The 22,248-nt window shown below is 39.9% G+C and overlaps 1 long non-coding RNA gene across 1 annotated transcript in view; it reads right to left on the minus strand.

The window, feature by feature from the left end:
- Positions 1-4,437: 4,437 nt before the first annotated feature.
- Positions 4,438-22,248, minus strand: part of LOC136290062 (uncharacterized) — a 61,615-nt gene continuing 43,804 nt past the window's right edge. The window contains exon 3 of the long non-coding RNA XR_010720954.1: positions 4,438-4,881. This is a non-coding gene — a long non-coding RNA (uncharacterized lncRNA). The remainder of the gene's footprint in view (positions 4,882-22,248) is intronic.

Here is a 22,248-nt window from a genome sequence, read left to right on the forward strand (position 1 = left end):
CTGTTCCAGCAAAACAGAGCTACCATTGATCCTTAAATTACTGCCAACAAGCTGTGGCTGCACTATCCATGAAAGTCTTTAAGACCAGGTTGGATGGGGCTCTGAGCAACCTGGTCTAGTGAAAGGTGTCCCTGTTGATGGCTGGGGGATGTTGGAACTGAATGATCTTTAAGGTCCCTTCCAACCCAGGCCATTCTATGATTTTATGATCATATTAGAAGAGATCTGTCTTTAAGGATTTTATAATAATTCAGTGAAGTACTTTCTTATAACAGAGTCCTTGGCTCTCCCTCCATCCAATGGGGAACAAAATTGTCTCCATTAATGCAAATTTTTAAGACAGGGTTTATAATTCTTCTACCATTAGTGGTTGCTCATTGTTTTCTTCAGTTTCTTAACAGAGTGGGGAGGGGATGACTTGATGACAAAATATCTGACAGATGCCAGGTGAGGAGCCTGGAAAAAGGTCAGCCTGGGTTTGTTAATTAAAGGGATGTACCTCAGAACACAGACCCTTGATGTCTGGGGGTCTGTATTAGAGGATCTTTATGGTCTGTAAGTATTCATTGTGTTTATCTAGAAGGCCTCTTGCTGGAATTCATTTGGCAAACAAACCACCATTACTTCTCTGGTCATTCTTGTCACTGATGTGACAAAATAATTCATGAAGGGATTTTAAACTGTATCTGATTTCCCTCCAGCTAGCTGTCATCTCTGGCACTTAGGGAATAACTGTATGGAAATACATGAGGCAAAAAAAAAAAAAAAAAAAAAGGAGCTTAAGAACCTGAATATTATTTTCAAAAATCTCCACCTTATATTGAAAAGTCTTTAAAATTAGTCTGTCTGCAGAAGTGTAGCATTTCTAGAGGAAATTTGGAAAATTTACAATTCTACTTGCATTAGTCAAGAGAACTAGGAAAATTGGAATTTTGCTCATTTAAAAGAGTCAGGTAAAACATATTAACAGAATAAGAATAAAGGTTTAAAAAACACCAGCCTGAATTTTGAACTGAAAAATGTGAGAATTACTTACAGCATACTAAATTTATATTTGTTTAAATTAGGCTAGATACACAGGTGTTGCCTTAATCTGAATAAATATTTCTGAAAGGTTTTTAGAGTTATTGAGAAGTTACATAAAGAATTTTGGTGGAAAAAATCCTGAGTGTGAAACCAGACTGTAAACCAACCCAGTCTCTGCACAACCTCACCAGGTGCAGAACCACTCTGGGCTGAGCCACCAAGCACCAGGCTCCCACCCCAAATGCACAAGGGTGTGCAACTCCTCTGCATAAACTCCCAAAGCACCTGGCCCAGCAGGTAAACTAAGATTGTGTTTATTTCTTTTTGACAGATTTTTTTCCTTTAAAATTTTTTTTAAAAAAATTAAAAATCAACCTATAGATGTGAAGTTGGGTGGGACTTTGGAATCTGCTCTAGTGGAAAGTATCCCTGCCCATAGGAGGAGGTTTGGAACTACATGATCTTTAAGGCCCCTTACAACTCCAATTTTTCAATGATTCCATGCTTTATTTAGGGAACTTTGAGGTTAGGTACTTGCCTGCCAACAGACAATCAGAGGAGCTACAACACATACATATTTCTTAGGAGAGTGCTTTTCTGACAAGAGGAGTAGGCTGATCCTGCAAATGGTCATTGGACACACATTCAGAAGAAAGGAGGCTCCTACCCAATATTTCTTTGTTCCTAAAAAGCACATATGAGTCTTATATGGTTTTCACAGTCATTGACTAAAACAACTAAGCCATTTGTTTTCTAAATTTCAAGTCAAGGTGAGGCAGAAGTGCATTTTTCTGTTGGATAATCAGAGGGGGAATGGTGACTGGAGGAGGCGACTGGAGTGCCTCTAAGTCCCTACTCATTTGTTCCCATCCACAAGACACAGCCATCATCATCCAACCCTTGTATAAGAAAGTTTAATGGAAAGAAATTAAAACGGTGCCAAACATATCTGTAAGAACTCTCAAACCTGGCAATCCATTGTGCACTGATGCTTGCTAGGCTGTTCGGCAATCCTTGATCATAAATGTTTCCAACAAAGCAGAATGAGCTTACAGTTCTTGCTCCTATGTATGATATGTAACAATACACACAACACACACCAGACATGAAGTTAACATTATAATTGTTTCAATAGAATTACTTGAATTATTCAATTTTTCTTTTTGCTTTATAGGAAAAAAAAAAAAGCCAAAATGGAGACAGTATCTTTTTTCCTCCCATTGTTAATATTTTATGCTAGAAACCTTAAATATTTATGTGTGTTGGGAAAAGTTATTTTCTGTCAAAATGGTCTCCCTTCAGAAGAACAGTCTAGTCTTTTTTTAGTTACTTCTAAAATAAATGAATGATTGAATGCTTTCTTTTTACTGCGAGTCTTGCTTTTGGGCCTTATTTCCACAGGCAGATATAAGACCATAGGGTTCAGAATATTGCCTAAGACCTTTCTCAAACTTTCAGTTCAAAGAGGTTTTCTAGGGATAAAATTTTGATTGCCCTTTTTTTTTAAATTGTGAAATCAATTTAGTCAGGTTTTGATGCAAAATTAAGTACTAAATAAAAGAACCAAACCATTAAAACAGAGAGGCACAAAAACAGCATCACTGGTTTTCTTAGTCTTGATCACAGAAACTCTTTCATTACAATGCATGCAAACCAAAGATTTTTCTGTAATGGTTAATATGTGTCTCAAACACAGTTTTGCACGTGTATTTTGCCAGATAGCACCAACCCAAGCTGCTCTGGTGTGACTCTAATAGTCTAACCTTGCTGCTCAGGACCGCTGAGTGCATTACTCAGACGGTAAGGCCTTGAAGGAAAACAACAATTCCACAGTGAAGAAATTGAGTAGAATTTAGGTTGTAGGACACCAGACTGTACCTTAACACCTCCTACCCTGAGTAGACATGTAGTTTTCTCTTCCTCAGCATTCCATTAGTGAGTTTTAAGTAGTTCAGCACCAGTGACTTGAGACAGCTGCCTGCTCCATGCTCCTGGTACGTGTGGCCTTCTGAGATATCCAGAGATGCCACAAACAAACACTATCTGCCCCTTGTTGCCACAGTTAAATTATATGGCTCTTGCAAACCCTGTTTATTCTACACCTCTGCAGAAAGTTTACCTCTCCAAAGCAGCACTAGCAGACAGGAACTTGTTGCCTGCACCACAGGCACATTGCCACTCGGTCTGACAGAGCACATCTCCAGGTTTCTCTCTTAGGCAGGTGCAGCTCGGCCTGGGAGCATCTCCCACTGTCCCACACTTTCCCCTACAATGGCTGCACCTTGTAACAGGGGCAGCCACAGAGGATGGGAAGCCACACTTCAGCTGCCAGAGTTTGTAAATGTTCAGTGTAAAGTGTGACAGTTCAGAACCAACTAAGAGTCCTGTCCAGTTCTCCTTCCCAACCTATTTGTATGGGGACAGGACAGACTGTGATGGGCATCAGGAGCCAAATCTCCCTGAAAACATGAGAAAGAGCCTTATGAGTCTAAACTGATATTCCAGATTATGATTTGAGGTAGTTTTGGTGTGGTTACATTTTGCTTTTACCAGCTCCAATGTAGACACCAGAAATTCCTACAGAAGAGCAGAAGATACTGCAGGTATCTACTGCAGGTAGTAACTTCTTAAACTGCCACAGCACATTCTTCAAAGTCATCTGTGACATCCTCTGTCTCCCATATATCAATCCTAGGCACATGATACATGATGCTTTGGATTGCATTCAGGAGAAGACACATTTAAATCTCAGTTGCTATAGCAGCAGAGAAATTGATTGCTTCTTTTCAACTTGATTGTAGAAGCAGCACAGACCAGAATCCAGCACCATTAATACTACTTAAGTGTGATTTTTTTCTTATGATGCCATGACACCCTTAACATTCTGGGTTTGAACACACAAACAGCAAAGTCGTAACTACATCCTGCACAGGCTTGTCTGAGACAACTTGAAACCAGCTCAGGGCACTGTTGTTCTGATGCTTTAAGACAATGCTGCTGTGAGAAGTGGCAAGTCACCCTTCCTGCTTTCAATCCAAACTCTGTATCAGCAAGCAATTCAGCTCAACAGGAATCTGTGCAACTCTACTGATGGGTCAAGAAAAAGGATAGGACTAGCTCAAACTTTTCTTGGTGAGTCAATGGACCTCTGGATTTTGGCAGGGAATCAAACCAACAAGCAACAGCAATGCTTCAGCTACAGCAGCTTTCATGTGGAAACAGATAAAAAGCCTTCCAGAGCTAAAGATGCTTCACGTTGCAAAATCCATATTTTTTAACTAGTTTGCCTAGTTCAGATGTACCTGGACAAGCTGCAGCCCTCTTCTGACTACAGTGTAAGAAGAGACATGGTGACTAGATAGAGTTCAAATACCATAATGCAAGTTAGAGACACTCTGTCACCTATTGTATATTTTAAAGCAAACAAAAATAACAAGAAACAAAACAACCCAAAAAAACCCCCACCAAAAACAAACCCCCGAAAAAACAATCCTTCTTGCAGAGTTCAGGACAGGTACCAGACAGCAGTAATTTTCATTCCCAAACATTGGGGTTTTTTCTTTTTGTTTAGAGTTCCTCAGTTTCTTCACAGATCTCTTCATTATACTCTGGCATCTCATACAAAATGAGATGGACGTATTTTATCAGTGTTCCATTCAGTTTTTACCAAGAATCAGGCAAGGGCTGGATATCAGAAGTGACACTCCTCTGGTGACTCTGTTCCACATGGCATGATATTAAGTACATTCCATCCAACTTATATTTCTCACCATCAGTCATGGATCAACTCTCAAGTACTCTTACCTTCCCAGGTTTCTTTGTTGGTTTGGTTTTTAACAATCCTAAACAGCATGCCTGGAGGCAATAGATAGATTGTGAATGCCATGGCATTTACCCTTTCTATCAGAGGAAACATTAGTAAGGTATGAACAGCCTATGAACATTTTAGTATCTCTTCAGACCAGACCTAGAAGTCTAGTCACATAGATACTGAACTCAATACCAAAATTATGTATATCCCATCCTGAATTATAAGGTATTTGTAATTGAGGGAGCCAGAGTCCCAAGAGCTGGGAAAAGAGTCTTTGTACAGGCATATTTCTTTCCTTATTTTCTCTGTACAAAAATCCTCTATTCCACCCCTAAAAAGACAAAAAACAAACACAACACAAAAATCCAGACAACAACAACAAAAAAATCCCTTTTTGAATGCTGGGAAGGAAAGGGAAGGATCTAAGACATGTAGGAGCTTCACTACTTCAGCTGCATGAGTTAATGTTTGCAAATGCTAAGAGATGTTTCTTTATATGCATTTCATTTCAGAGTTCTCTCTCTATGAATTTTAATGTTTTGGGGTTTTTATATTTAAATTTTGCAATAGATGAATTCTAAAAGATGGATGTGATGATGAGATGCGCAGGTCCAGATCTGAGTTGAAATTGTTACTGCACAAAACCTGATTTGAATGGAGCTGCACAGGAATCTTTCTGAATCAAATTCCTCACAAAATAATAGTGCATACAAAACATCTATTCTAATAACAGACCTTACCCTTTGAGCCACCATATTTTGTTTTAGGTCAACAAGTTATTAATTCCATTCAGTGATCTATCTTTCAGCCATGAAATACTCTTACCTGTAAGCGTCTTTTTAAAAAGTCATTTTCATAGAATAGTTCTTTTCAACTGCTTGAAAAGAACTTTAAAAATCTTTAAAAATCAAAGTATAGGTAGGTCTGCACAACCTTAAACTAGTGCATTATCATGTGAAATTTGACATAAGATGCCTGAGAGGTTTACCTTGTCTTCACCATAAATTGCTGATAAATTCCCATTTTTGCTACAGGCTTTGCTAAGTGGGTAGTTTGGCACATCTGAACACATGAATCAGAATATAGAAAATCTTGGTATAAAGAAACAGTGCCTGGGATTTGCAATTCCCACAATGTCTCTTCTAATTGCATTTTCACCCCAACTGATTTGCCTGCAATTAACAGTTCTGCCTCCCCTCTCTTTGACACTGACTTAATTCCTCAAGAAGACAGATTGTTGCAAAAATTGCTCTTGGCTGAAGGATAAAGACCCAAGTGCCCTCAAAAAAGGGCAGGGAGAAAAATTCCTTCCTCTGGCTTTTTAGTAGTGTAATAATACATTCATGCTCATATCTTTTCAGAAATGAAGGCCAGAGACTTCCCTGGTGGGTAGCTGTTATCACTCAGACACTATCATTTTCCCCCAGACTCCTCATCTCAGACCTGCATGGTTAACACCCCTTAGTCATTTAGTACAGCCTCATTTACATGGAGTACAATGAATCACATTGACTCCAAGATCTTGACTATTCAAGACTAAAACTAGACAGTGTCATGTACATCAAGAAGTTTGGCTGGCAAAGACTGCTTTAGTAAAATAGCTTTGGTTATTTCCAATTAACAAAATCCTACTTTCTACAACCCTTACTACACTGTGTTGATGCCAGGTGCAATCAGTCCATAACAAAAGGGCACAACTGGCAAAAAAGAAAATTTAATAGCTGAATCACAAGCAGCTTCATTCCCCTTTCTTCAAATGCAATAAAAATCATATAGCACAGACAAGTTAATTTCCTCCCACAGTGAGTTATTCTGGACCTCATGCTGTAATGCATGTGATAGTAGATCAGAAAACAACAACAAAATCTAAATACATCTCTTGACCAAGTAACTATTAGATAGTTCTGTCTTATCATAATTTCCTTTGTTTCATTTTTAGTCAAGAAGTTTCTCCTTTTCAACACAAGAAAAGGCAAATGTTACACCTCATTGTGTTTTGCATCTGATAATCATGATAAAGTCCATACCATGGTGTCAGCTTGAAACCCTAATGTAAGAGATCCTCCAAGCCTCTCCAGTCCAGATTGAAGTTTATCTTCAACCACAGTTCCCAAATTTAACCATCTATCCCACCTCAGACAACCTGTGGTTAGGGATTGTTGTTTAAGAAAAACTCCTGAAAAGCTACAGAAAGCAGAAAATCTTCCCATCTCCAACAATGAACAAGACTGAGTTTGTAGAAGGTGAGGAAATAATGACCTTTCAGGAGTTCACAACAGGACAGGTATAAAATCCAAACAGGATCATGGACAAATAGCAAATTTACCTATTGGCAAGAGCAGGTTCCTAAGAATGGGGTGGCATCACCTGTTTCTCTTTCAACCGTAAGAACAAGCTCTTGAATTCATAACTCAATTCCATATATAGTTTCCCTCTCCTCTAAAACTTCACCCTCTATCTCTCCCATGCACCTGCTGTTGCTTTACTTGGAACACTTAGTTCTGCATTAAAAAATAATAAAAAGCAGTTTTGATCAGTGATCTGAAAGCCTATGCTACTTCTGTAGCAAGCAGGGACCAGACAAGATTCTGGATTAATAACTAACCAGATCAGACACAGTGGGAGCCAGTCCTCCCTCCCACTCTGCAGCAGTCCAAAGACAGGAGATACTCTTAAATAAGGTTGGTGGGCAGCTTTTACTACAACAGGGTGGGGAAAATAGAATAGCTCATTGCACACCAGCTTTAAAAGCAAACCCCCCAGTGTAAGCATAGGAGCCTCTTTCAGTTTTGCATGGTTCCTGATTTTGCTGCCAGGAGAGCCTGCTCCTCCCAAACAGATCCATTTGCCTGCAGTGCCATGGCCACCCTGACCTACTCCCTCTCTCACTGGCAGTGAGGTGCTGGCAGTGCAGATGGACACCTTCCAGGTACACCTGGCTAAAACAACCTTGTGTTCCTTAGCAATTCCCTCACATTGTTATGAAGGGCATTGACTGTAATTCCTTATCACAGCACTTAGATCTGAAAAAAAATTGCCCAGGAAAGAGCTAATTATCTTGCCAGCCCAGAGAACACATGCAGAAAACAGGAGAGAGGAAAGCCCCTGGCTTGGGCTGAGATCTCAAGACTCACAGAAGTTCTGTTGCAATGCCTTTATCCTCCCATATCAGGCTGAAAAGTCATCCTACACTCACTGATAGCCTGACAGTGCAGGGCCACCATGACATACAAGGGTGCTGCTGAGGCATTCAGGGAAGCACTCATCCTTAGAGCTCATGTTCTCATGTGCCAGACACTGTCCCAAGTGCTGTCCTGCCGCAGCTGGCAAAAGTGGGAGCGCAACAGGGCACCCATCTGACAGTGACCTCGGTGCTGGAATTGGAGGGGAAGCAGAGCCTGGATGGGTCACTTGGTAGCAGCACAGACAAGGAAAAGTGTTAGAGATTAATAGATCCAGGAAAAAAATGGCAAACTCAGTATACTCCCAGATAGAGCCAGTTCATTAAACTGAGGTAGAATCGTCACTGCCACATTCAAGAAAAACATTTACTACCACCCCGGCAGGCTCAGTGTCTGAAGTGACAGATTTTTTTCACTCTTCCCCACAGAGAAGAAACTGGTCTTCTAGCCTGATGTCACTGTTGGTGGTGTTCTTACAAAGGAAGGTCAACCTGTGAACTCACAGTGCTACATGGTGTATATTTGGAATAAAGCAGTCACTCTTTACCAGCATTTTGCTGCCCAATCTACACAGCTCATGCAGGACTGCTGAGTGGGGAAAACCCAACATGTCTATATTTACACATGCATGAGGAATCACTCAGAGCTGATCTCTGCCTGCTGAGCTGATGAGAGATAGGGAAACAGAAGTGGTAAACCTTCAGAGGAGCAGCCCTCAGCTAGAAAGGCTCCCTGGAGAGACAGGGTTTCAGGCACCTCCTAGAACCCAGGCCGCTTTGGGAGCCGGATCATCCCCAGTGCGCTGGTTGGGCTGGGGCAGGGTTGGTTTCCTTTGCAGTGGGGCCTATGTTTTGGATTTGTGCTGAACACAGGATTGGTAATATAGAGATGGCTTTGTAATTGCTGAGTCAAGGCCTTTTCTGCTTTTCCAGCTGCCACTCTGGCAAGGGGACTGGGAGTGCATGAGAGGCTGGGAGGAGACACAGCTGGCAGAACTGACGCAAACAGACCAAAGGGACATTCCACACCATATGACAACATGCTCAGCATATAAAGTAAGGGGAAGAAGGAGCAAGAGGGGACGTTTGAAGTGATGGCATTTGTCTTCCCAAATAACCATTACATGCGATGGGGCTCTGCTCTCCTGAAGACATCTCCTTCCCCATGGGAAGCAGTGACTTAATTCCTTGTTTTGCATTGCTTGTGTGTGTGGCTTTTGATTTCCCTATTAAAATATCTTTATCTCAACCCATGAGTGCTCCATCTTTTAACCTTCCAATTCTCACCCCAGTTCTGTTTTTGGGGGAGTGAGTGGCCCTGTGGGGTTTGGTGGCTGACTGGGGTTAAACCATGACACATAACCTCAGCCTACAGCAGTGGAGATGCCCAACCAATTGATAGTTACCCTGCGGTCAAGGCCACCAAGGCTGCCCATGGCCTCAGGGTCATGCAAAACTAAAGCTCTACAGCTTCTCCCCATCTCACCCCTCAGCCAGGCAGTGGGAAGAGGCTGAAGAGTGGAACAATAATATTTTCTTAAATGAAGGGTTTTCCCATAAGTTCAGTACACTGAAGTGCTCAGAAAGCAAAGGTTAGAATAAATGTCTGCAGTGAAAATCTATAAAGAAGGTAAGTATAAAAGAACCACCAAAGCTGACTTTTGGACTTTCTATCCAACACCGTGTTTCCCCTCCACACAGTCCTTCTTCTTTCAAGACCAAAAGCAGAAATGTCAGTGCCATCAGACCACTGTATTATCACTTATAGCACACCTTCTTATTTCAACATCTTCCACTCCCTGCCTCTTAAAATCCTTTTCTCTTTCTCTGAAAATCTATGTTTTACGGCCTCAAGAGTGCTAAATCCAAGTTCAGTTGTAAAAGTATTTAGAATCTGAAAATAAAACCCATATCAGCAAGAATCCAAAAAGGTCACAGCCACCCCAAAGCAAAAATTCATATTACTTTCTTTACACTTCCCTTATGAATGTAACTGAGGAGTTCATAACATATTTAAATGTTGAAAAGGTAAAAAAAAAAATCATTATGTTGTACTTGTGGGGCTAATAAATGAAGTATTTTTAGTTAAAATTAGGTCTCTTTAACTTGACAAATGCAGAGTTAGTTTCAGGATTCCTCAGTTCATTCCAGTAAACATCAGTGCAGTCAAACATCTTCTGTTAAGACCAAAAAATTTAAGTGCTTCACAAGGGCTTTTTGCAGGAAAAGATATTGAAGAGATAAATTTCTGGATTTTTATTTATTAAGAATCTGAAAACCAATACACATGTTATCAGACTACTGAGCCTTTTACAGGGCCTGGAAGACAGCTCAGGTTAAAAACCACATATAAGATTAAGGCCTGCCTGACTACTACAGTCAGTAAATAGCCTGCCCCAGGCTGACAATCCTTCATAAACTCCATGACCTCTTTGGAGGTTTTAGATGGGACCAACAGGGCACTAGACAATCACCTGGTATTAACATTAAAACTTTAAAGGGAACAAAGAAAACAACCTAAATTATCATCCTTTTTATCGGCTAACTAGGGTAAATTGGGAGATAGCAAAAGCATCCCAGTCTGAATTGTTTTTCCTTCTTTGAATGCTGGCTTCATTTCCTTGCTGCTCAGTACAGTATGTTCCATCTTCCACTTTTTTTTTTTTTAGAAGATACATAGGAACTTCAGAAAAACAGCACATGCTCACAGAGAAAAAAAATCACAAAAGACTGGCAGATACTTGTGATTTCTGAGCAGCAGCAGGGTTTTCTAACTACAAATTGTTCAGATGTTGTGGGCTTGACAGAATCTATTCCAAGCCTGTTGTTTCCCTGCTCTTTTTCACAGATTTAGAGTCTCTGATGAATGCTATGTGTACCAGCCCAGATGCTCTGTTCTAGCTATAAAACAGTTTTAGTCAGCTAACTGGATAAGAGAGCCTAAAATAGTGCAGCTCTTTACTCTTTATCAGCTTAACATTTTCCACTACACATCACTAGACTCCCAGAAGTACAAACCAGCCTGGCTACAATTGACATACATATTCTGGGTTATAGTTTAATGTTGCCTTAATATTGGATTGAAAGTAACTAGGATTTAACTCTTCATCCTGTCATTCTAAATAGTGCCCAAATATCACAGCTAACTGAGCATTTAACTATTACAGCAATTGCTTGCAAATTAATAGACTATTTGTAAGGATTTGACCTTTCTTTCAGTTTTAGAAAAGACTGTTAGGGGATTTGTGCCTTGTGTCCTCAATCCAATTCTGTTTTCTAGACTCTCTCTAGACACTGGAAAAAGCCTTATTGTTTTGTTTATTGTTTTTACTGTTTTTTAATCTTTACTAAGACCATTTCTCCAAACCCCTAAGACCAAAAGCAGATATCTAAAACTTCTCCAGTTCTAATCATCGCAGAATCAAGTATCAAATAGCACTTATTTTAAGACCAAAGTAATTTTGACATGTTGAATCTCTCAAATCCCTAATGGCACCATGCCTTTTGGCAAAGCTTGCGACACTAATCATGCCAATAAAGCAGTTTGAATTGAGCTGCCTTTTTGCCCAATCCCACTAAAACCATAGTAATTGGTTCAGACAAAGAGGCTCAGCTGTTTCAATGAGGGCTAAAGCAACCAGTCAGTCTTGACAATGGCTTTTTTTCAAGCCTGGCAAAATGAAATGTAATGCAAATGTTCCTATTATTGTTACTGGTCTGGAACATTAACATTTTTCCAAGCTGTCTGATTTTTCATGTGTGTTCACATTCCAGGACATGTTGACCAGTTTCAACCAAATGTACCAGAAGGTGAAAAGTTTCACACATTTCAGAGAACAGAAAAAAAAACCCTCATTATAATCCAGAAATCCTTGTAGGAGGAAGACAAATGCCTCAAAACCAGAAACAGATACCCTCAAACACAAGCCATTTTAATCAGAAAATTTACTAAGAGACACAAACCTTAAGAAGCCACAACATAACAGCTAGACCTTTTGTCTCATGGAACTATTTGACTTAGGAATAGTTGAGTGGTTTTTCCTCCAAATAGAATAGAATTTCCAGATTTATTCTAGGAGGGCCTGGATGCTGTTGTGTTACTCGACTTCTTATAAAAGTAACAACACCATGCACATTCAGCTTGGGCACTCAGAAAACACTCCCTGTCAGAAGTGTTATATCAGAACCTGCTCTTTTGTGGCTCACTCAACGCATCTGTCTAGATATGGCTGTCATTTTTATCAAAACCAAACATTAACACAACAACAATTGCTCCCTACACCAGTTTCAAGCATTGTGTAAAAATGTGACACCTTCTTCAGGATTTTCATTATTCTGTATTATCACACAACCAGCCACATCAACACTCGGGACATAAACATGCAGTACCAGGGACAAAACCTTGGTAGAGTTTTAATATTGAAAACAGTGATAGTACTTTGGTTGCCATGTGTGATTCCTATGAGAGATGCAAATGCAATTTCTTTTCACCAGTCCTTTCCAGTAGCAGTTTGACGTTTCAAGGAAATTATTAAATAAGTTTTATTCTACATTTTGAAGTGAATTACTTGATTTTATGAAGAGTATCAAAGGAGATAAGTAGGGCAAAATGCCAAAGTGGGTTTTTTTGTTTAGCCAGATCAGAATTCCTTTGTTATTAATCTTGTTTATAAACAAGATTGGGGATATCTTTGATTGGAAATTCCCTCCTGCCCACCCTCTCTTCTTCTAGTAGGACTCTTCTAATCCACTTGGGAGCAGCAATCATACAGAAAAGAATCAAACTGATAAGTTTCCTTCCTATCATTCTTTTTTCCTTTTGCTGACCCAGCACCTCTTGCATTCTAGTCTTTTGCCTGTAATGTAAATGAGCAATTAATTCAATCTAATATTGTAGCATCCTAATGAAATATCATTTTCCCTTCCTGAATTCTTGCCCTATGGGACTTATTCTCCAGTTGTGCAGTAATCCCTTCCAGGATAGACAATCCACATCTAAAAGAAACACTAAAAAACAATAAACCACTTAAAAACAAATTAATCCGTCACTTTATGTTGCATACTAGAAAGAAACAAGAGAGCTGTGCATTCAGAAGAGGTATGAAAAAATTCTTCTGTTTTGAAGTCTGCTTTGACTCTGCTCTAAAACCAGGAAACAGAATCTCCCAGTTTCCCCTTATTTGGAGCTGCTCTGTAATTCATTTCTTACAGAAACCTCTGAAGTGTTGCAGACTCCAGGAATTCTGCAGGTGCGTTTAACTGCAGTGCTGCACATTTCTAACCTTCAGAAGTACATTCAGTTATGCTACCAAAACCTTTTCTCCCTGTGTCTGCATCAAGAAGATTCAACAGCTTTTTTTGCAACTGAAGAGTTTCTAATGCAGCTCGGATCTCTTAAAGGTGTCAGACATACGGATTTCCCCTGGCAGAACTCCTAATGACGTACAAGCCTTACTGTAACCTCATAGGAAGGTGTTATAATTTCCCTTACTCTGACAGGAAGGTGCACAATCTGGGTTCTGCCCTCGTCTACATCTCAAGTACCCACTAACTGTGACAAGGCTGCTGTAATGTAGGATAATGCCTGTGTAAGAGGAAGTCTGAAAGTCCCCTCAAGCTTGCAGCAAAGTAAAATCTGCATCCAAAGAAAGGCAATTTCACTATGAAGAACTACAAATCTCTTTTTATATAAATATGGAAAAAGCAAGTAGTTGTGTTGTATTCACAAATACTTACATTCCAGTCGCATGCATGGTATTCCTGACAGTAGTAGTCTGAAAGCTGGCTACTATCAGGGTCATAAACAACAGACATAAACACTGCTACCACACTCCAGTAGCCTCTTGGTTTCTGGCATACATCCTAATTAGCTGACCTGAACAAAAAAGGAAAACCAAACCAACAACAAAAGAAAAGGCAAAAAAATACTACACACCCCCAAACAAAAAACCTGATTTCAGATCAACGACTTTGAAAAAGTTCATCTAGCTTCTCTCACAACCCTCAGCAGAAGTTCCTGGGTTACTGCTGATGTGCAAAGAGGGCTTTCTCTGTGCAAAGGGGTCCTGTACTATCAGGATTCAGTGAGGCCATGCAAAGATCAGTCATTCTTTCCGTGTTTTTAAGCATTTTTCCTCAGATTTGTCAAAAACATGTACGCAGTTACGCATGGTTTCACACTTTCTATCTTACAGAATCCTGTTCTTTTAGGCACCACACTTCAGGCTTAGGGAGAAGGGGGGCACAGGAAGATAGAAAAGTCCTTTACTGGAAGGGCATTTCTTGTGAAACGCTCACCCTCTAGAAGAATTCTTACCTTAGAAGAACATAAAATATTCTGTAAGAGAAAGGGGGAACCTGTTGAAAATCCTGATCTCAACACCTGCAGGATGGGCAGGTAAAAACTCAAAATCACCAGTCCTAGGGAATGTAAAACAGCACCCAGAATCTGAACTTCTGCTTCCCACGCGAAAGATGGTCATGTTCTCTTTTGTTAAGAGCATACTCAGAAAAGAAAAAAAAAAAAAAAGAGAGAGAGAGAGAGGAGGGTTGAAAACAAGAAGTCAGGTTACAGCTGCCCACTTGACAGCAACTGCAAGGGTCAAAGAAGAACAGACTTAGGTTCATTGCAGGGGTTTTTAGCCTTCTTCATATCATCAATACAATATGTTTTGATGCCAAAGCACAATGTAGTCTGAGATTTATTGCAATTGGAGCATATAAGGCATTGTAAATAGAATTAGTGGTGGCACTAATGGGTCTGTCCTCCATCACCTGATTAAGAACAATAAGACCAAAAGGAAATAACAAGAGGAGCAGCTCAGATTTGCAAACTCTGGATACAAAGAATCTTGGGGCTTCTTCCTACAGGAGTCTTAATTTTATCTATTCTAAGAGCATTTAGGGACTTCCTAGCACCAGGCTTCCAGCTAGAAGGGCAGTAGGAATGACCAACGCCTGAGATGTGGTACCGAAGTAGCTGCAAAGTCTGTTTGCATGTATTAGGTAAAGGTTGAAAGTCAAATCAGCTAAGGAAACCTGAAGCAGTTTGAAAAATCATGTTACAGCAAGATATGCAGAGCACAGAGTAAGAAGCAGGATTTGTTCTCTTTCTTCCTCCATTGAAGCCTCATTCTTGTTTGTAACAGATGGCACATCAAGCATGTGCTGGGTGATCTTTGCTAACATTTAACATTTTGGAAACTGGCTTCCTTTAATCTGGCTGTTCAGGGAGGTACATGTGACAGTTGCAGTGCGTAAAAGCTGCAGGGCTGCATTTCTGGGCTGCTCCTTGCTTATAAGGAAACACTTTCCCAATGAGGAAGCATTAGGAGGGAATTGAAAATGAGGGAGACAGGGATGGAAGCTGATGCAAGTAGTTGGTCAAAAGCTTTAGGGGGAAAGCCCCAACAACCCCACAGTCAATAAAGGCAGAGTAACTCCTTGGAAATCCTGCATAAAGAAAGAAACCCATGGGAGCTTACAGACTGTAAAAGTCCTATACTGGGAAGCTTCAGTAGTGAGGCTAAAGCCTTTGGTTAAAACAAAGGGAGACCTCTCCTCACTTCCAGAGAATTATCTAACCACACACACACACACACACACACACAAAAAAAAAAAAAAAAAAAAAAAAAAAAAAAAAAAAAAAAAAAAAAAAAGGAAAGCACTTCTTAATGGAAAAAAGAGTATTGTTTCCTTATAATAACTAGAGATTCTAGAGAGGTACTTACAAAGCAGGTGTATGAGTCTAAGGCAAGAAAAGTACAGATACTTACTTTTCTTGTCCATGCTTGTCTTAGCAGGTAGTGACCCTTCCTGAGCTGTCTACAGTCTTAGAGGGAGGGAGGAAAAGAGACCAGGGGGAGCCCAGTACTACATAAATTGAAGCTGAGCAGGGGGTGCACCTGGAATTACGACAATATAAAGTCAGACTGGATTAGATCAGTTAATATGAGCTTGCTAATACAAGAGTGAAAACTTTTGATGCTGTGCATCAGAAACAGGCTCCAATTTCACAGCTTCATTAAGGTGAGGTGTTTGGCTTAACATCATTATTTTAAATATTTTAATTTTAATTTTATGCATCTATTATTTAAATATAAGATATAAAAGACAAAAGGTCTTGCATTAAATTACAGTTTATTCCTTTCAGTGGAGATATTGTGTTATGTAAATGGTACTTTTTGATGCTGGAATAGAAATTGCCACAAGGCCCTTCTGGGATCTGTTCTGATTTCCCAAGTATTTGTTCTATTTCTATACATGACTGATGGAATTGCACTGAAATAAGGGTTTCTTTGTTGCTATCAGTGCAAAAGAGAGAAAAATGGCAAACAACAAATGAACAATGCAACAAAAACCTCTAAATTAGGCACTTCAAAGACTATGGGTGAATTCAGATGACTTACTTCAGCACTACAAAGGCATACAGACCAACAGGGTGACTCAATGAACTTATGCTAGGAATTTATGTTTCCCCTACATTCAGTAGAAAGAAATGGATACCTCTGGAGAGTAATTCTAAAGCATATAACAGAGGTAGCTTTGGCTCAAAACTCAGCCATTTCATACAGAATCAACAGAGTTGCCTGTAAATTACATCGAATAATTGAAACACAGGCACACATCAAAACCTGGTGTACAGGCATGGACCAACACCTTTATTCTCCAGTGGATATCCCCAAAACAAAGCACACAAACTTATGAGAAAAGGTGTTACATCGTTCTCTTGACTTGGTGTCACCAAATGAGACAGCTGACACAGCTGGAGGCTAAGGACTTGTCCACACTGTGGAGCTGAAAACTTGTGAGGACTCCACAAAAACTGGACACAAGGCTACTCCTCATGGATTCACAGCACTGAGAGGTAGGTGTTTCAAAAGTATTATCACGTTCCCACAACCCTCAGCCTGCAAGAGTACATAATCCAAGACCAGGCGTGGCATCTCAGCATCTCTCAGTTGCAATTTGAAAGAATGACCCAAAAACAGAGCTTGGAAATAAATCTGACAGATTGAAGTAAGCACATCATGCCTAAGCTGTGGAAGTGTTTTCCTGATGACAATAACACAACCTCCAAGGAGAGCATCTATCTCTGCGAGTTTCTCTGCTCCCAGGAGGACTGAACAGCAATAGCTGCTCTGCTGACCATGACACAATTTTTTAAAAAAACAGCTGAGTCTTGCAGTGTCGATGGGACTGATCCACTGCTACTGATTTTCCTGAGCCCTTCTGACCTTCCAATGAGAAAACTAATGAGACACAGTTCCAGAAAACCCCATTTGAACACTCTCCGGGGGCTGCTCTTTCGATTTGTACCAGTGCTCCAGTACAACAGGCATGATGAGACCTTTGTATTCAGAAGCAAATTAAGGAGGCTTTTGCCCCACTGCTTCCTTTCCATCCTCCCAGGAACAAGCATGAGACTGACATGGACGAGGAAACACAAGTGGCCCTGCCAGGGACAGAATAAGGGAGTGTGAAATCCTCATTCAAACACTGCTATTTTCAAATGATGACGTGAGGAGCACAAAAGCGAATCTCAGCACCATTTACAACGAGCCCAAGAAACTTGGCAGGTTTCTCTGACATGTCTGGGAAGCAGCCTGCTGCCATAGTGATTCTGCCCCTCCCTCAAACGCACTCTGCTGGGAAGGAAGAAAGATTTGGAAATATAAACAGAGATCAGGGACCATTTGCAAGGGGATTTAAGAAAAATCTTCTCTTTAGGCAGAACAAACGTGATTGTTTTCAGTGGGAAAAAAAGAAAAATATCAAAGTCCCACAAAAATTTATAGTTCTGTTTAAAACAGCATAGGAATAGTAAATGCAGAATTGCTCTGTATTTGCTTCTGAAGGTCTATTTCTAAGGGTAGTTGGGGTGTGACCAATATTTTTTTCTCCTGAAAAGATGCCAACTGCTTCTACCTCAGGAACACCTCTGAGTGGAACAAGTGGGAGCATGTCAGGTGCCTGCTAGACTTTAATTCTAAGCCTCATGTAAACATTTTTGGCTCATCTCCACAAAGGTGATGGTACAGTGCCTCAGAGTGGATTGTGCTTGCACTAGTGGAGATGGATCAGTGCTGACAGTGAAGAAAAATGGATGTCTCGCAGCATGAATGCAAGGCAACCATCTTTTAGATTCTTAGTGCGATTCAAAGGGTGATGGGTAAGATAGGGAAATCAGAAGAGGACCGGGAATAATCAGATCCAGAACTCTGCTCCTTTCTGCTTTCATTGTAATCTTTTCTGAATAATAATCTTTCAATTAAGTTAAGGTTATTCTTTGGATCAAAATACAAGGTTTGAAAACATTATTTTTATGTCATCATGAAGTATCACCACCAATAAGGACTTCCACATATGTCATATTTCATTTCCATGTTAATAAATTCTTAATTGGAGGGAATATTTTAAATTTTTGATATTCTATGGGGCTTTGTGATCATTATCCTGATGCCAGCACTTTAAAGGGGAAGGTCAAGAGTCAGAAGCCAGTCACATGTTATCAAGAATGTCCTCCAGAGATTTAGTCTGCTAAGACTCTTATCATAATCCTTCCAAGGTATTCCTTAATGCTAACAAATCTGCACTGAACCCTCTGCAGGAAACTCCTGTGCAGAGTATAATGCCGACTCAAGTAGCTATTTATTGCACAAAAGGCAGAATTTAAAAAAATTACTTCTTTCATACACTGAGATTTTAGCAATCTCTATGAGCATAATTCAACTTTGGATTTCAGATTTTTCTTTTAGTCAGGTTTCAAATTGTACTTCCCCAATACAGAATGAAATAATATTTAGCCTGTGACCTTTAGTCACAGAGACTCCTGGAACAGACAGCCTAATATCAGTGGTGCACATCAAGATTGAAGGACACAGGCTACATCACATGTGCAGCTCTTGAGGAAGCTCCCCAACAGAATGAAGAAAGGAATGAATTCTTCTCCATGCTCCCTTGCACCCTCCCCCCCCCCCATTTTACTCTGGAACACCACATTTCAAATGTATCTTTTGCAGGGGGGATTAATGTTCAAATTACTGTTCAAATAAGTCTACACAGGCTGTTTTCTTCCTGCTCTTACTGCATTGGTGAAACATCACAGAAAGCCCTAAATACTGAAGAGTTTAACAGTTCTTTTCTCTGTGCCTTCTGCTTTTTTATATACATTTTTAATTAGGCAAAGAGGACTAATGCAAATGAAATTAAATTATGACTATTAAACAGCGTCTCTTGGGAGAGGTTTTCAGCATGGTTAGCAGGGAATTAGGCAAACTTCTCCTCTAGCTTTAATAAGAGTTTTTCTCCTGGCTCCTCTACAGTACAGCTCTGACAGCACCTACTCCAGGCAAACTCTTCAACTTGCAGGATGTTTGTGTGAATCAAGATTGGGCCTGTTAAGGACTGTGACACGCACATATTGCTCATTTATAACTGCACAGATAGGTAGAGGCCCAGGCAGGTTCCAGAACGTTGGACGTGTATTGTTAAAACAAGGAGGCAAGCATACAAGAACTACAATTGAAGATAATCTCATAAAGCACAGACACAGAGCATGGCTCTTCTGTCCAAGAAGCCCTGTAACACATCCTGCTTCTCCCTGCAGCCCAGACACCCCCATGCTGCTGCTCAGGATACTTCCCACCCTCCTGGCTTCTCCAGGATAAGGGGGAGCAGAGCACAAAATGCCTCCCCAGCAATGTTGGTGGCGGTACTGACGAGCCCAGGCACATGAAAGGTCCCTGACAGTGCCAAGGCCACTCCCTGCATGCCTGCATCATACCCGGTTACACGGACACCACTACAGTGACAACATTTCCCATTGCAAAACAGTTTTCTCCTGTAGGACAGCCAGGAAAAGGTCATTGAGTTGTTTTCATTGTTTGGGTTTTGTTTTTGTTTGGGTTTTTTTGGTGGGTTTTGTTGTTGTTGTTGTTGTTTGGTTTTTGTTGGTTTGGGGGGCAGGGGGGGTGGGGGGGGTTGTTTGTTTGGTTGGTTTTTTGGTTTTTTCTGTTTGGTTTCTTTTGTACTACACAATTCATTACAGAAGAAAAGCAACTGCCAGAATTCCATTTTTGTTTCCTGGCTCCATAAATGACAAGATCCTCAGTGAACAGTTTTGCTGGGTGTTGGTTTTGCCCTTTTGACTCACTTTCCCTTCTTTGATTTTGACAGAACTAGAAAACAAGGAAATGAGAAACTGGCATGCATTCCTTTTCCTTATTGACTTAAAAAAGCCCCCAATTTGTCAGATAATCCTGATCAAGGAAAACAATTTATGAAAACATGCATGGTTTTCAAACACTACATGGAATTTATTTGCATTTCTGACAAGTCTTTTTACTACATGCTATCTAAAGTTAGTTTAACAGTTAGTATTTAATAAGAAGAGTATTAGAAGTATTTCAGAAAAAAATGGTTCTTTTCAAATAAACTGAAAATTCTATTGTTATAGAATGTCCTAGTCAGATTACATTTTCTGCTTTTTGCATATCAAAAAGGGTATTAAAAATATTCTTTTTTCACGTTTATTACATTTATCTGTAAGAAAATAAACCTACTTTTTAAATTTTATTTACGCTTGTTTACTGCAAAAATATATAACAGTTCAGAAACACATCCCTACAACCAGGCAAGAACTGAAGCAACAGCTTAGTGTAACTTAACTTCATGTACAACGCAGAAAGAATTGAACCTCAGAAGGACTAAAAAAAATAATTGTAAAACTTGGAACATAAACACACAACCTGAGGCATTCAACTGTCTGCTTTGCTGGAAACTAGGAGTAAACAAATGAACCTAACACATACTGGTTTTTACAGCTACCTCTTCATAAAGAATGCAAGGTACAAAATTCCTTCCAAAACCAGCAAGAAACAGAAACGAGTTGGCAAAAAGATGAAATCCCTTTACACACAGTGTTTACGCTGAAAACGCAGGCAATAAAGAGAATGTCAACTGCAGCAGCTCCAACCTTGTTTGTCACTAGATTAACTAGAGAGCCAGCAAGGACAATGACTCAACCATTCATGCCTATTAGGCTTGCTGTGAAAGGCTCCATTCATTCACCAGCTGGCACGGTGGAAAGATATCTAAAGATGTGAACAAGCGCAAGGGGCAGAGGCAGCCTGGCCCCGCTGCAATCTAAAACCAAAGCTGCAATTAATTATATATGGAATGCAGCCAGGCTCTCCTAGCATTGTAATCAAATGGGACCACACAGAGAAAAGAAAACCCTTTATCACATCACATGCACTGCAGACAGACAGACAGAGTTCTCGCTATAGAAGATTTTTTTTTCTTTTTTTTTAATTCCTCATGGCACTATTCCTGTTGACAGGCTATAGTGAGTTTATATCTTAAAATTTCAAGTTTGCTGCTACTGTTTTTTATTTCAAACAAAAAGCTTATATGACTGTCTATTCTTTTACCACCAAAATCAGCCACATAACAGAGTTTATCTTTGTTTCATATATGCTTTTTGTCCTCGCACCCATAGCAATACTTTTATACGATTCCAGTACTTGTACCCTAGAGATATTTAAATCTACAGGATCATCATTCAAACTGCTTGCAAATTACAAGTCTAACCTGGGAAATTCCTGATAGTCCCAACCACACATTGGCACAGCCCACAGAATTCATGATGCTGTAGGCATGTTTTAGATGAGACCAGCTTCAGCTAATTTCCCCTTAGTGTAATTCTCTAGGACTACACAGCCATTTTTCCTTTGGGAAAAAAGTGATTATAAAAAGCATGCCTCTAAACAAAATGAGAAAAAAATTGTGGCTATGGATAGCCAGAATGATGGAATGCCATCAACATCACCCATATCATGAAAGCAACAGCATTCCCAAAATTTATCTGTTGTGTGTAGTGCTAAACTTACATCTTCCCATCATTAAACACTATTACTGTACTCTTTTGAGTGCGTAACCAAACTAGGACCCCAGGATGTACTCCCTGGCATACACATCAACAGTAAGATACTCTAGCTGAAGAACTTGCAATGAGATAAAACCCCAACCAATAAAAATAAAAATAATAAAAAAAGTCAACTTGACATTTCTTTTGCTTAAGAGGTGGGCACACAGGCAGAAACAAGAAGCGAAGAAAGCTCATCCTAAGCAGGGATTTAGCCCTATATGCATCCTTCTCTATCTTAATCCATCTTTGGTTATTATTTCTGTCATTTGCTTATTTTCTTGATTAATATAATTTCAATAT

This window comes from Chamaea fasciata, unplaced genomic scaffold (assembly GCF_029207755.1).
Source record: "Chamaea fasciata isolate MVZ Bird 193981 ecotype frontalis unplaced genomic scaffold, bChaFas1.0.hap1 SCAF_1, whole genome shotgun sequence".
Taxonomy (NCBI): Eukaryota; Metazoa; Chordata; class Aves; order Passeriformes; family Sylviidae; genus Chamaea; species Chamaea fasciata.